The sequence below is a fragment of the Mastomys coucha genome, unplaced genomic scaffold (assembly GCF_008632895.1).
Source record: "Mastomys coucha isolate ucsf_1 unplaced genomic scaffold, UCSF_Mcou_1 pScaffold12, whole genome shotgun sequence".
NCBI lineage: Eukaryota > Metazoa > Chordata > Mammalia > Rodentia > Muridae > Mastomys > Mastomys coucha.
In genome coordinates this window covers 80,057,741-80,070,046 of record NW_022196894.1, presented here as the reverse complement: position 1 = coordinate 80,070,046, position 12,306 = coordinate 80,057,741, and the positions used below count along the sequence as shown (strand labels likewise).

Sequence of the window (12,306 nt, the reverse complement as noted above, 5' to 3'; positions counted from 1 at the left end):
GAGCTTACTTATGGAATCTCTAATGACTCCTGAATGGTTTACATAAAAGCAACATTCTCCTATATTTAAATCAATGGCAGCTCTTAACTATAAGCCTTATGCTGCACTACCATAGCAGATGTTCCTGTAGCTGCCCCTGCAGTCCCTAAGCACAGTTCCAACATAACTGCCAGGGGAACTCTTTAACTCTCTTTTATTGCCAGGCACAACCTACCTTACTGACTCTCAGGCTTCTTAGCTTCTCTTCGTTCCTGTCTTTATCTCCAGCTCTCTAGTCTCTTATTCTTTCTGACTCTCACACTAGATCTCTTCACTATGCCCTTTCACAGTCCTTTTGCAACTTTCCTTTTTCTTTCTCCATTTAAAACACTTTCTCAGCCACCTGCACTAGTTTTCTTAACTACTTATCCTGCATCTCTTCTAACTTTCGTAGTCTTTCAACTCCACCAGAAATCCAGGAATGACTGAATAATAGAATATACGGGGAAACATAACACAGCTTCCAGAAATATTGCCAATTAATAAGAGACTGCTGGACACCTGGACAGCCCTTCAAAACGCTGGAACATCAATCTTCAGCCTTCTGGCCAGTGAATGTCTGAGAACAGGTACATTAAGGACCAGCAATCTGTCTCGGCAGATATATGCTGTTCTAGGCCTGTGTATCCTTTTTTGGACAGTATTGTCTGCAGATGAAGAGGCAACTTTTGCCCAGTGGCTGTCTTGCCACAGCTGGAGCAGCTCAAATGATGCTCAGTTTCTTCTTTGAGTCTGACAAAGGGATACTGTCAGTCGCAGACAGGTCTCTAGCCAGATGAATAAATAATATCAAATGCCATATTCTGTGGATTTCTGATGTTTTTGAAAACCAATTATATATGTAAAGTAATCTAGACTATTGTCTATGAACTACTCTCGGCTCTTTTTCTTGAAATCATCCTAATAATAAACTCAGAGCCATGAATTTGTTAATTTGGCCCTAAACTCACAGGTCTAAACATCTCAGATCTGTCTATAATAGCAGTAAAAAGGAACTGGTTCTAAGCCCTGTTTACTAGGGAAATACTGAAACCAGAAATTTCTTAAGGGAATATAGAAAACTTCACCTTTTGGTCTTGAAGTATGTACAACAGAACTGTATTAGCTACACCTCATAGTCAATAAGAATACCATTGTACACCCAATTTTAACAACAAATTCTCAACGTAAAAGCTCTTACTTATTTCTTGCATACTAGTTTAAGATGGAAATGGTTTATAACACAAGCCTCAAATTTTACCAATCACTACTGCAAATATAGGATACAAAACTCAAAATTAATAATATAAACACCAAAGCAAACTTTCTGAGAATAAGCAGTGTATCTGAAGAAATACTCAAATACCTGACTAAATTCTAGTCACACAATGTTTCCAGTTTAAATTATCTTTACACCAATTAAATCACTTTCAGTACAGGGTAAATATTATCAGAAGGTCATTTTACAAAAGATAACATTGATTTTGTACCAAATAGGAACATATGAATTTAACTCAGTAACAAATTATAAGGCTTCCTATAGCTATACAATTAAATCTGGCTATTTCTTCCCTATTTCAAACATAACCATTTTACATTTCCTAGAAACACAACTTATCAACAATTTTCTCTAGCCCCAAAGCCCAGGGAACCGGGTAGATGACTCATCATAACTTCTTCAAGCTGAACGAGAGTGTAGATATAAAAGAGGGGTGGAGAAGGAAAAACAGAATTAGTCTTCTGTGTCTTAACTGGATCAGGCTGAAGTTCAGGACACCAGGAGTTCAAGCAGGCAAGTTTAGCAGGTCTGGTGAAGGGATTTACCAAGAGTATACATTTCTGCAACATATGAATCTCAAAACAAATTCAGTAAATGCTTCAAGGATCTTTTCACAAAAACACAAAAATAAAACCCTTAATAATCAATACAAAGAAATCTAGCTGGGTGGTATTTGGGTTCCCAGTGCCTCAAAATCTCTAAATAAGAAAAAAACCTGTCTCTATTTCTGATATAAATGACAAGATAAAATTCCTTATTTTGCTAAATGCTATGAGTGTACCATTGGACTGGTGCATTTGACCAGGGACCAGCAGGGAAGGCATCTCCCACTGGCTCAGTGAGACAGACAATCATAGGTGTAAAAAAGCCTTCTCCCAACAACAGCCACAGCTGTTTCAGGTTTCTTTTTAAGCTTGTTTACCCTAGGGGCAAAGGTGCTAGCAGTTTAGCACTATTGCCAGGCTTCTATAGAATTTGGATTATTTTTCTATTTACTTTTTATTTCCAAGGCAAACTAACTCTTTGTCTCCAGACTGTTCATCACTTGTCTCTACTAGACTCTACATCTTTTAAAATTCTTGTAATGTTAAGGTAGAACCATAATTTAAACAAAACCCAGTTTTAAACATTCTATTTTCTTTAAAAGCAAAATCAAAGCATTACTATCACATTACAAAGCTTAACTGCCAATTTTTACATATGAATGTATGACAGTACAATTTTGAGTACATCAAAAAGACATCGCTTTAAGTCTTATCTCTGGTCCAGGCCTCACCCTTGGCCTCATTAAATTTATAAGGGGTAAGAATTACATAAAATATTCCTGGGTCAGCTCATGCCACGTGTTGTTGCTTAACATGGCTCCAACCCTGAGTTACTGATTTTAAGCTAATTTTCTGTTACCAATATTACATGCAAAAAGCTGTTGTCCCCTTTAAGAGTGGCTCATGCAGACACTCAGTCAGCCTCTATCAGCTCTTTTCCAACTGTGCCTAACTTCTGGCCGCAGCACAATGGCTTATCAGTCTCTGCTGTACAAATTAAGACTGTCTTTGAAATAAGTTAAGCTAAGCCAAAGTTTTAACCATTTTTTCTTCAATCATGAAACACAGAACAATAATCGTTTATCTAAACAGCGCCCACCACATGGTAAGCAAAGCATAACTCTCAAGGATGTAATATTCAATCACCACAGTTTACAAGGTACCAATTCAATAGTTTTTAAACCAGATGATAAAGACCATATTTTAACTCAATTAATCTATTTTGTAAAAACCTACTTGGCTGTTCAGGGGTCCCTGACTACTGTGCCCTGCTCTCTGGCCACGCCTGACCTTGGCCCCTGGGGAGCCCATGTAAGTGGAGCCTAGGCACTTGCCTTGGGCTTCAAAGCAGCAGCTGTCCCTCCAGCATACATGTCTCTTCCAGGGCCCCGTCCCAGTATAGAGCTGTGGATTTCATCCAGTCCCCACTGCTGTAGACCCAGTTAGCCAGGCCTGTCTCTAGGTAGACCACCATTTAATCCTGTACTTGTCCCACCAATGGCTCCATTGCTTTGTTAACACTCTCAGCACGTAAGACAGCCCCAAAGACAAAAAATGTCACAAGACGGCCCCAGTTGGGGCCCCCTTGGAAAAGTTTGTGGGATACCTGGATGAAGTGTTGCTGGGCTGAGCCTGGGGTCACGTAGCTGAGCAGCAGATCAGAGATGGTACGGCAGAAGCGGGTCTCAAATTCGTCTCCAGCAGCCTGCATGGCTTGGTGCAGCAGGTTGGCTGTTGGACCTTCCCCAGAGCCAGCCCCACAGGCATAACCTTTCTGCCTCAGCTCCTATTAGAGCCTGTGTATCTGGGGTTGAGGCTGGGGTCACCATCCAGGGGGCCAGCCTGGTTGTGGAAAAGGCCAGGGATCTGGATCTGGCCCAGAAAGAACTGGAACTGCAGCACCTGGGTCCAGGCCCCTGCCTCTAATGCTTTGGCAACTATGGGGCCGCTTCCATGTTTCTGACTGCCCTCTCGGGAAACCCTGGACCACGGGATTCCTGCCTACACCATTTTTTGTTCCCGGTTCCCCCAAGAACAGCCCAAAGACCCAGCAGCAGCGGCTCCAGCTCCAACACAGTCCATCAGTCAAGGGGTGGGGGGGTGTAAGTCGTCAGTCCAAGGTCCAAACACACACACACAAAATCAGCCACCACACAGACATCTACCTTTTCAGGTCCATGACACCGAGAAAGACAACTGGGCCCAGTAACAAACATCAGGTACACAGGTAATCAAAGCCAAATCACAGAGTCACTCAGCCCGTGCCTGCCACAGCTGCCGAGATAAACTGGTCACAAAATACACACAAAAGACTCATCTCAATCATGAATGCCAACCTTTCTTCAGAAAAACAGACAGCTGGAAATTTACCGAGGTCCTTATTTCACCTGAACTGACATGTCCCTAACCTCTGTCCAGTGAGCCAACGTCAGAGTTACCATCCGTCCCATAGCAGTCACGCAGGCGACAAAAATCACAAATACAGCACAAAAAATCAGACAAAGAGTAACACACCAAAAGTGGAGCCAATTGAACAGGTTAAATGGCCAGGAGAACAGACCCACGCTCCTCTCGAGCAGGGTTAATGTTTCTCCCCTGGCCTCCCTTGGGATTCTTCCTGGGCGTCCCAGAGGATCCCCAATTTCCACTGGGACATCTCCCAGGGTACTAGTCAGTGGTCCTGGCACATCTGTCGACCAGCCCCCTTTCCCCCTCACGGAGGGCAGGGAGTCGCTGACTGAAAATAAGCCCTGCTATCCCTTCCCGGGAAGTGGCCAGGTCCAAACTCACAGGTTGCAAAACAGGCAGGCAGTTCACAGACACATTACGAGAACTCAAACAGACAGACAAACCACAATTAAGAACTCACCTCCAAGCGGACTTCAGAGAGTCAACGGTGATCATAAATCCCACGGACGAGCCCCCAAATGAAAGACCCCCAGAACTGGGGAGATCCTTATTCAAGACTCGGGATGTGGCAACCACCCAATGACTCACAAGAGACCGAACTTGCTGCAATCACATGAGGTTTATTGGGGATACCGGTACCGGGGTCGATCTTGTGACCATGCTGGCCTGAACACAAGAACTGAGGAGTATTTAAAGGAAAGACCACAAGCTGGGGGCGGGAAGAGGGTTACCAAGGAAACATGATATAAAAACACTAGAAAATTTCAGAGGGACCCAACCCAAGGTATTCAGTTAGGGAGGGGAACATATTCATTCTAGGAATGCAATCTTCATCTATTGGTCCACAGGGTGGAGAGTCTCATAAACCAGTAGACCTTCATTCCTAGTTCCGCCCTTATTGCGGATCAGCCAGGAAGGGCAGGTATCGGGAACCAGAGCCCTGAGGCTCTGAGTTCCTGAAACTCGCTATTTTATATTTCTGGCTTGTTATATTTCTACTAGTACATTAGTTTTCATTAACATAATTTTTCCCAAATTTCTAAGTCTCCAAATCTTTCAAGAACATCTTTTTCCATGACAACAAAGAAAATTCTGTCTGTCTGTGTCTCTCTCTCTCTCTCTCTCTCTCTCTCTGTGTGTGTGTGTGTGTGTGTGTGTGTGTGTGTGTGTGTGTGTATAGGATTAGGTCTTACACATTCCTTCCTTATCCATCCTATTCATTTAACTGGCATGATGTGACAAAAGCTGAGAGTCGAAGACATTTATTACTATGTCAAAGGTAGGTAAAGCATAGCTATATTCTTTAAGTTTATATGATTTTGAGTAAAAAATCATGGTCAGAGAAATTTACAGAAGAAAAAAGAGTTATTTTGGATTTGTGTTCCAGAGTAGTAAAAGTATTATAAATAGCAAGAGACAGGAGTTCCACATCCTGGTGTGCATGGCTCCCACCAGGAGAGACCTGTTTTCTCAGGAGTGCTTTCACTCTCAGGCTCAGATGTGAGATAGTCACTTTTTTCCAATTGCTATGCACACTCGTCTACTCCAGTTACATCCAAAATATCTGAGATAAAATCCTGATAAAAGATAACAAGCAATAAGACTTCAAAAGGAGTTCTGTGCCTCCTGGATTTCAGACTAGTCGCTGGTATCCCCTAACTCAGACGTGTTCCAGATTAGTCTTTTCAAACGTCAACCCGGCCTCATAATTAGGCATAAAGGTACCCAAGAAATGATTCATAAATGGTTAAGATTGGGCATTGTCTCCTGGCTGACACAATGTTTCCAATTATCCTAGTTTAATACCAAGCTTACAATCTCTTTCAAAGTATCTCCCTTGCTAGAGCTGGCAACAGAAGTCGAGTACATTCCTTAGGACAATAGATAGTTCACAATAGTTAGCAGTGTTTTGCATACTAGAGAGTAATGAAGGGTTTCCCTCACTCTAGGACTTTAGCTAAAAGTGTTAGGTCCGGACTCCCCACTGCCTGCCCCTGGCTAGAACCAGAGAATTAGCAGGAAATTCTAGATTGTAATCTTCTGGCCATTGCCTCCAGCTAGAACTAGAGAATTAGCATAGGAATACCTAATTACCTCAACAGGGAGGGCGCCACTCCTCTTCCTCCTGCCTCACACCTAGCTACCAGACCCTGCTGTAACCCCCACCTGCCTGTGTGACTCTTGACATCTGCCCTGTTTGCTGTATGGTATCTAAGACTGATTCTCACCTTGAACAAATACATTCAGATCTAACACACCCTCGTGTTGGCTCTGTTTGTCATCTCCTTGCCTACACCTTGTCGACCTGACTAGGACCCCCGTTTCTCCTGCGGGTTGAGGGAGGCCCAGATTGGCTGGTCCGTGGCACCAATAACTGTCTGGAGCTGTGTGGCAAGGAGCACACTGGGTGCAAGAACTGTGGAGCAGCTGGGAAAGAATACTTCCAGTAGTCATCTGCACCCAGAGCTTGGGGTGTTCTAGAGCCCTCTGTACACAAGTTCCAACTGGAGAGAACTGGTCTCCAAGGAGTGCTGACACAAGTTTACAGACCCACAGAAGGAACAAGCTACAGCCAGAGACAGCAAGAGCATCTAATAGCAAAGATAACTAATGACAAAATGCAAATGCAAGGATCTTACTAACAGAAACCAAGACTACTTGGCATCAACAGAACCTGAAGTAATGAAGTGAAAAACAAAGTTCTGACAATGTAGAAATAAAGGTAAAAATAAGACTTTTGAGAAAGAAATAATAAGCCAAAGTTACCTATAGTAAGACACCTGCTTGCATAAGAAAAACAAAGTTTTTAAAGGTTAGGAGGGCTGGGATGAACTAAAAGCTGACCAGAACATAAAATAACTGATAAGACTGAAAGACCCTCAGAACTGGGGAGAACCTTACTCAAGTCTCGGGATGATGCGACCACCCAATGACTCACAAGAGACCGAACTTGCTGCGATCACATGAGGTTTATTGGGGATACCGGTACCCGGGGTCGATCTCATGACCATGTTGGCCAGAGTTTGACACCGAACATAAGAAGTGTGGGGTATTTAAGGGAACATCCACAAGCTGGGGGCAGAGAGAGGGTTACCAAGGAAACATTCAGAGAGACTCAACCCAAGGTATTCAGTTAGGGAGGGAAACATATTCATTCTAGGAATGTAATCTTCATCTACTGGTCGACAGGGTGGAGAGTCTCATAAACCAGTAGAACTTCATTCCTAGTTCTGCCCTCATTGTGGATCATTCAGGAGGGGCAGGTATCAGGAACCAGAGCCCTGAGGCTCTGAGTTAGCCAGGTTCCTGGAACTAGCCAGTCTACATTCCTGGCTGGCTACAGTAGCCCTCCATGTCCTTTTAGGTAAAGGTTATACATCATACATTTCTATTAAATGCCCTCATTTTAAATTCTAAGATTCTCCAGCCTTTCAAGACCTATAAGAACAAGATTAGATGTTCTACCCCTCCCTGTCCTGAACTCTGAAGAACACCATGACCCCACTCACTAAAATTCCTGGTCTTTCTAGCTTAACCCATTCCAGAGCTTTCCAGGCTTTTAGGTAAGGGGGCAAATGTGCCAAGAGCAGCCCTCTTGAGCAAGCCAACCAATGCCTGAAGAGATCCTTCGTTTGATACTGCAGCAATCAGAATAAGCCAACTAGCTCTGTTGCCTCTGTAAATTCTAAAAGAAGTGTGCTTTCTGAGTTCAGGGTTACGTCTTCCTACTTGGATGAGCAACCCCACATGCATTGGCCATGCAAGTTGGATCAATAAACCTCATGTTATTGCAGCGATCTGTTGTCAAGCTGTGATTTGTGGGGAAGCACATTTGGGCTAAGACTCTCTGAGGGTCTCACAGAGACTTACAAACCCAGTTCTCCCAGCACAGCAAGTCCTAGATACCCCAACACACCAGAAAAGCAAGATGTGGATTTAAAAATCACATCTCATGATGCTGATAGAGGATTTTAAGAAGGACATAAATAACTCCCTTACAGAAACACAGGAGAACACACAAAAACGGGTACAAGCCCTTAAAGAGGAAACACAAAATCCCTTAGAAAATTACTGGTGAACACAACCAAATAGGTGAAGGAATTGAACAAAACCATCCAGAATCTAAAACTAGAAGTAGAAAAAATAAAGACATCACAATGGGAGAAAACTCTGGAGATAGAAAACCTAGGAAAGAGATCAGGAGCCACAGATGCAAGCATCACCAACAGAATATAAGATATAGAAGAGAGAATCTCAGGTGCAGAGATATCATAGAAAACATTGACAGGACAGTCAAAGAAATGCAAAATGCAAAAAGATCCTAACTCAAAACATCCAGAAAACCTAGGATACAATAAGAAGACCAAACCTAAGGATAATAAGTATAGAAGAGAGTGAAGATTCCCAACTTAAAGGGCCAATAAATATCTTTAACTAAATCATGGAAGAAAACTTCCCTAAGCTAAAAAAAGTGACACCCATGAACATACCAAGCCTACAGAATGCAAAATAGATTGGATCAGAAAAGAAATTCCTCCTGTCACATAATAATCAAAACACCCAATGCACAAAACAATAAAAGAATATTAAAAGTAGTAAGGGGAAAATGTCAAGTAACATATAAAGGCAGAGCTATCCGAATTACACCAGAATTCTCACCAGAGACACTGAAAGCCAGAAGATCCTGGGCAGACATCATACAGACCCTAAACGAACACAAATGCATGCCCAGGCTATTATACTGAGTAAAACTTTAAATAACCATAGATGGAGAAACTAAGATATTCCATGACAAAAACAAATTTATATAAAATCTAGCACTTCAATGGATAACAAATGGAAAACTTCAATAAAAGGAGGGAAACTACACCCAAGAAAAAGCAAGAAAATAATCTTCTTTTAACAATCCAAAAAGAAGATAGCCAAAAAAAAAAAAGACAAACAAACAAAAAACATAATCCCACCACTAAAAAAACAAACAAACAAACAAACAAAAAAACAAGAAGTAACAATCTTTTTTCCTTAATATCTTTTAACATCAATGGACTCAATTCCCGAATAAAAAGGCATAGACTAACAAACTGGATAAGTAAATAGGGGCCAAAATTTTGCTGCATACAGGAAACCCACCTCAATGACAAAGACAGACACTACCTCAGAGTAAAAGTCTGGAAAACAAATCTCCAAGCAAATGGTCCCAAGAAACAAGTTGGAGTAGCCATTCTAGTATTTTACAAAATTGACTTTTAACCTAAAGATATCAAAAAAGATAAGGAAGGACACTTCATACTCATCAAAGGAAAAAAATCTACCAGGAAGAACTCTCTATTCTGAACATCTATGCTCCTAATGGAAGGGCACCCACATTCATAAAAGAAACTTTACTAAAGCTCAAAACACACATTGAACTGCACACAATAATAGTAGGAGACTTCAATATCCGGCTCTCAGCAATGGACAGATCATCGAAACAGAAACTAATCAGAGACATAGTGAGACTAACAGAAATTATGAACCAAATGTATTTAATAGATATCTATAGAACATTTTATCCTAAAACAAAAGGATATACCTTTTTCTCAGCACCTTATGGTGCCCTCTTCAAAAATGACCTTATAATTGGTCACAAAACAGGCCTCAACAGATACAAGAAGATTGAAATAATCTTATGTACCCTATCAGATCACCATGGATTAAAGCTGCTCCTCAATAACATAAATAATAGAAAGCCCACATACACGTGGAAGCTGAACAACACTGTATTCAATGATAACTTGGTGAAGGAAGAAATAAAGAAACTAAAGACTTTTTAGAGGTTAATGAAAATGAAGCCGCAACATACCCAAACTTAAAGGACACAAGGAAAGCAGTGCTAAGAGGAAAACCCATAGCTCTGAGTCCCTCCAAAAAGAAACTAGAGAGAGCATACACTCCTAGCAGCTTGACAGTACATTTGAAAGCTCTTGAATAAAAAGAAGCAAATAGACCCAAGAGGGGTAGAAGGGTAGGAAATAATCAAACTCACAGCTGAAATTAACCAAGTAGAAACAAAAAGAACTCTACAAAGAATCAAGGAGGCCAGGTAGTAGTGTACACCTTTAATCCCAGCACTTAGGAGGCAGAGGCTGGCAGATTTCTGAGTTCAAGGCCAACCTGGTCTACAGAATGAGAGTGAATTCTAGGAAAGACAGGGTTACAAAGAAGAACACAGTCAAAAAAAAAAGAAAGAAAAAAAGAAAAAAGAAAAAAAAAAAAAAGAATCAACCAAACCAGCATACCAGGAGCTGATTCTTTGAGAAAATTGACAAAATGTATATACCCTTGGCAGGCTAACTACACGGCACAATGACAGTTTCCTAATTAACAAAATAAGAAATGAAAAGGGAGACATAACAACAGAAACCGAGAAAATCCAAAAAATCATCAGATAGTACTACAAAAGCCTATAATCAAGAAAATTGGAAAATCTGGATGAAATGCACAATTTTCTAGACAGATATCAGGTACCAAAGTTAAATCAGGAACAGATAAATTATCTAAACAGTCCCATATCCCCTAAAGAAATAGAAACAAGCATTAATAGTCTCCCAACCCAATAAAGACCAGGGTTTAGTGCAGAGTTCTATCAGACCTTCAAAGAAGACCTAATACCAATCTCCTCAAACTATTCGACAAAATAGAAACAAAAGGTACTCTACTCAATTCGTTCTATGAAGCCATAATTACTCTGATACCTCAGCCATACAAGAACCCAACTTAGAAAGAGAACTTCAGAACAATTTCCCTTATGAATATTGATGCAAAAATACTCAATGAAATTTTCACAAATCAAACCCAAGAAAACATCAAAATGATCACCCATTATGATCAAGTGGACTTCATCCAAGTGATGCAGAGATGTTTCAATATACATCAAAGTAATCCACAATATAAACAAGATCAAAGAAAAAAATCATATGATCATCTCATTAGATGCTGAGAAAGCATTTGAAAAAATCCAACACCCCTTCATGATAAAAGATCAGGAATTCAAGGCCCATACCTAAACATAGTAAAAGCAATATACAGTAAACAATTAGCCAACATCAAACTAAATGGAGAGAAACTTTAAGCAATCCCACTAAAATCAGGGACTAGACAAGGTTGCCCACTCTCTACCTACATATTCAATAACTCAAAGTACTAGGCAGAGCAATTAGACAACAAAAGGAGGTCAAAGGGACACAAATTAGAAAGGAAGAAGTTAAAATATCACTATATACAGATGATATGATACTATACTTAAGAGACCCTAAAAATTCCACCAAAGAACACCTAAACCTGATAAAGAACTACAGCAAAGTAGCTGGATATAAAATTAACTTAAACAAATCAGGGGCCTTCCTCTACACGAAGGATAAACTGGCTGAGAAAGAAATTAGGGAAACAACAGCCTTCACAATACTCACAAATAACATAAGTTACCTTGGTGTGACTCTAACTAACCAAGTGAAAGATCTGTATGACAAGAACTTCAAATCTTTGAAGAAAGAAATTGACGATCTCAGAACATGGAAAGATCTCCCAAGCTCAAGGATTGGCAGGATTAATATAGTAAAAATGGCCATCTGGCTGAAAGAAACCTACAGATTCAATAAAATCCCCATCAAAATGCCAACTCAACTCTTCACAGAGTTAGAAAGAGCAATTTGCAAATTCTTCTGGAATAACAAAAACCCTAGGATAGCCAAAACTATTCTCAACAATAAAGGAAACTCTGGTGGAATCACCATCTCAGACCATAAGCTGTACTACAGAGCAATTGTGGTAAAAACTGCATGGTATTGGTACAGTGACAGGCAGGTAGATCAATGGAATAGAATTGAAGACCCAGAAATGAACCAACAAACCTATGGCCACTTGATCTTTGACAAAGGAGCTAAAACTGGAAAAAGGAGAGCATTTTCAACAAATAGTGCTGGCTCAGCTGGCGGTTAGCATGTAGAAAAAGGCTAATTGATCCATTCTTATAGATCTCCTTATACAAAGCTCAAGTCCAAATGTATCAAGGACCTC

General features: G+C 40.7%; 1 pseudogene; it reads right to left on the bottom strand.

Annotated features, from left to right (window-relative positions):
- Window positions 1-3,184: 3,184 nt before the first annotated feature.
- Window positions 3,185-3,671, bottom strand: LOC116083682 (annotated as a pseudogene).
- Between the last annotated feature and the right edge of the window lie 8,635 nt (window positions 3,672-12,306).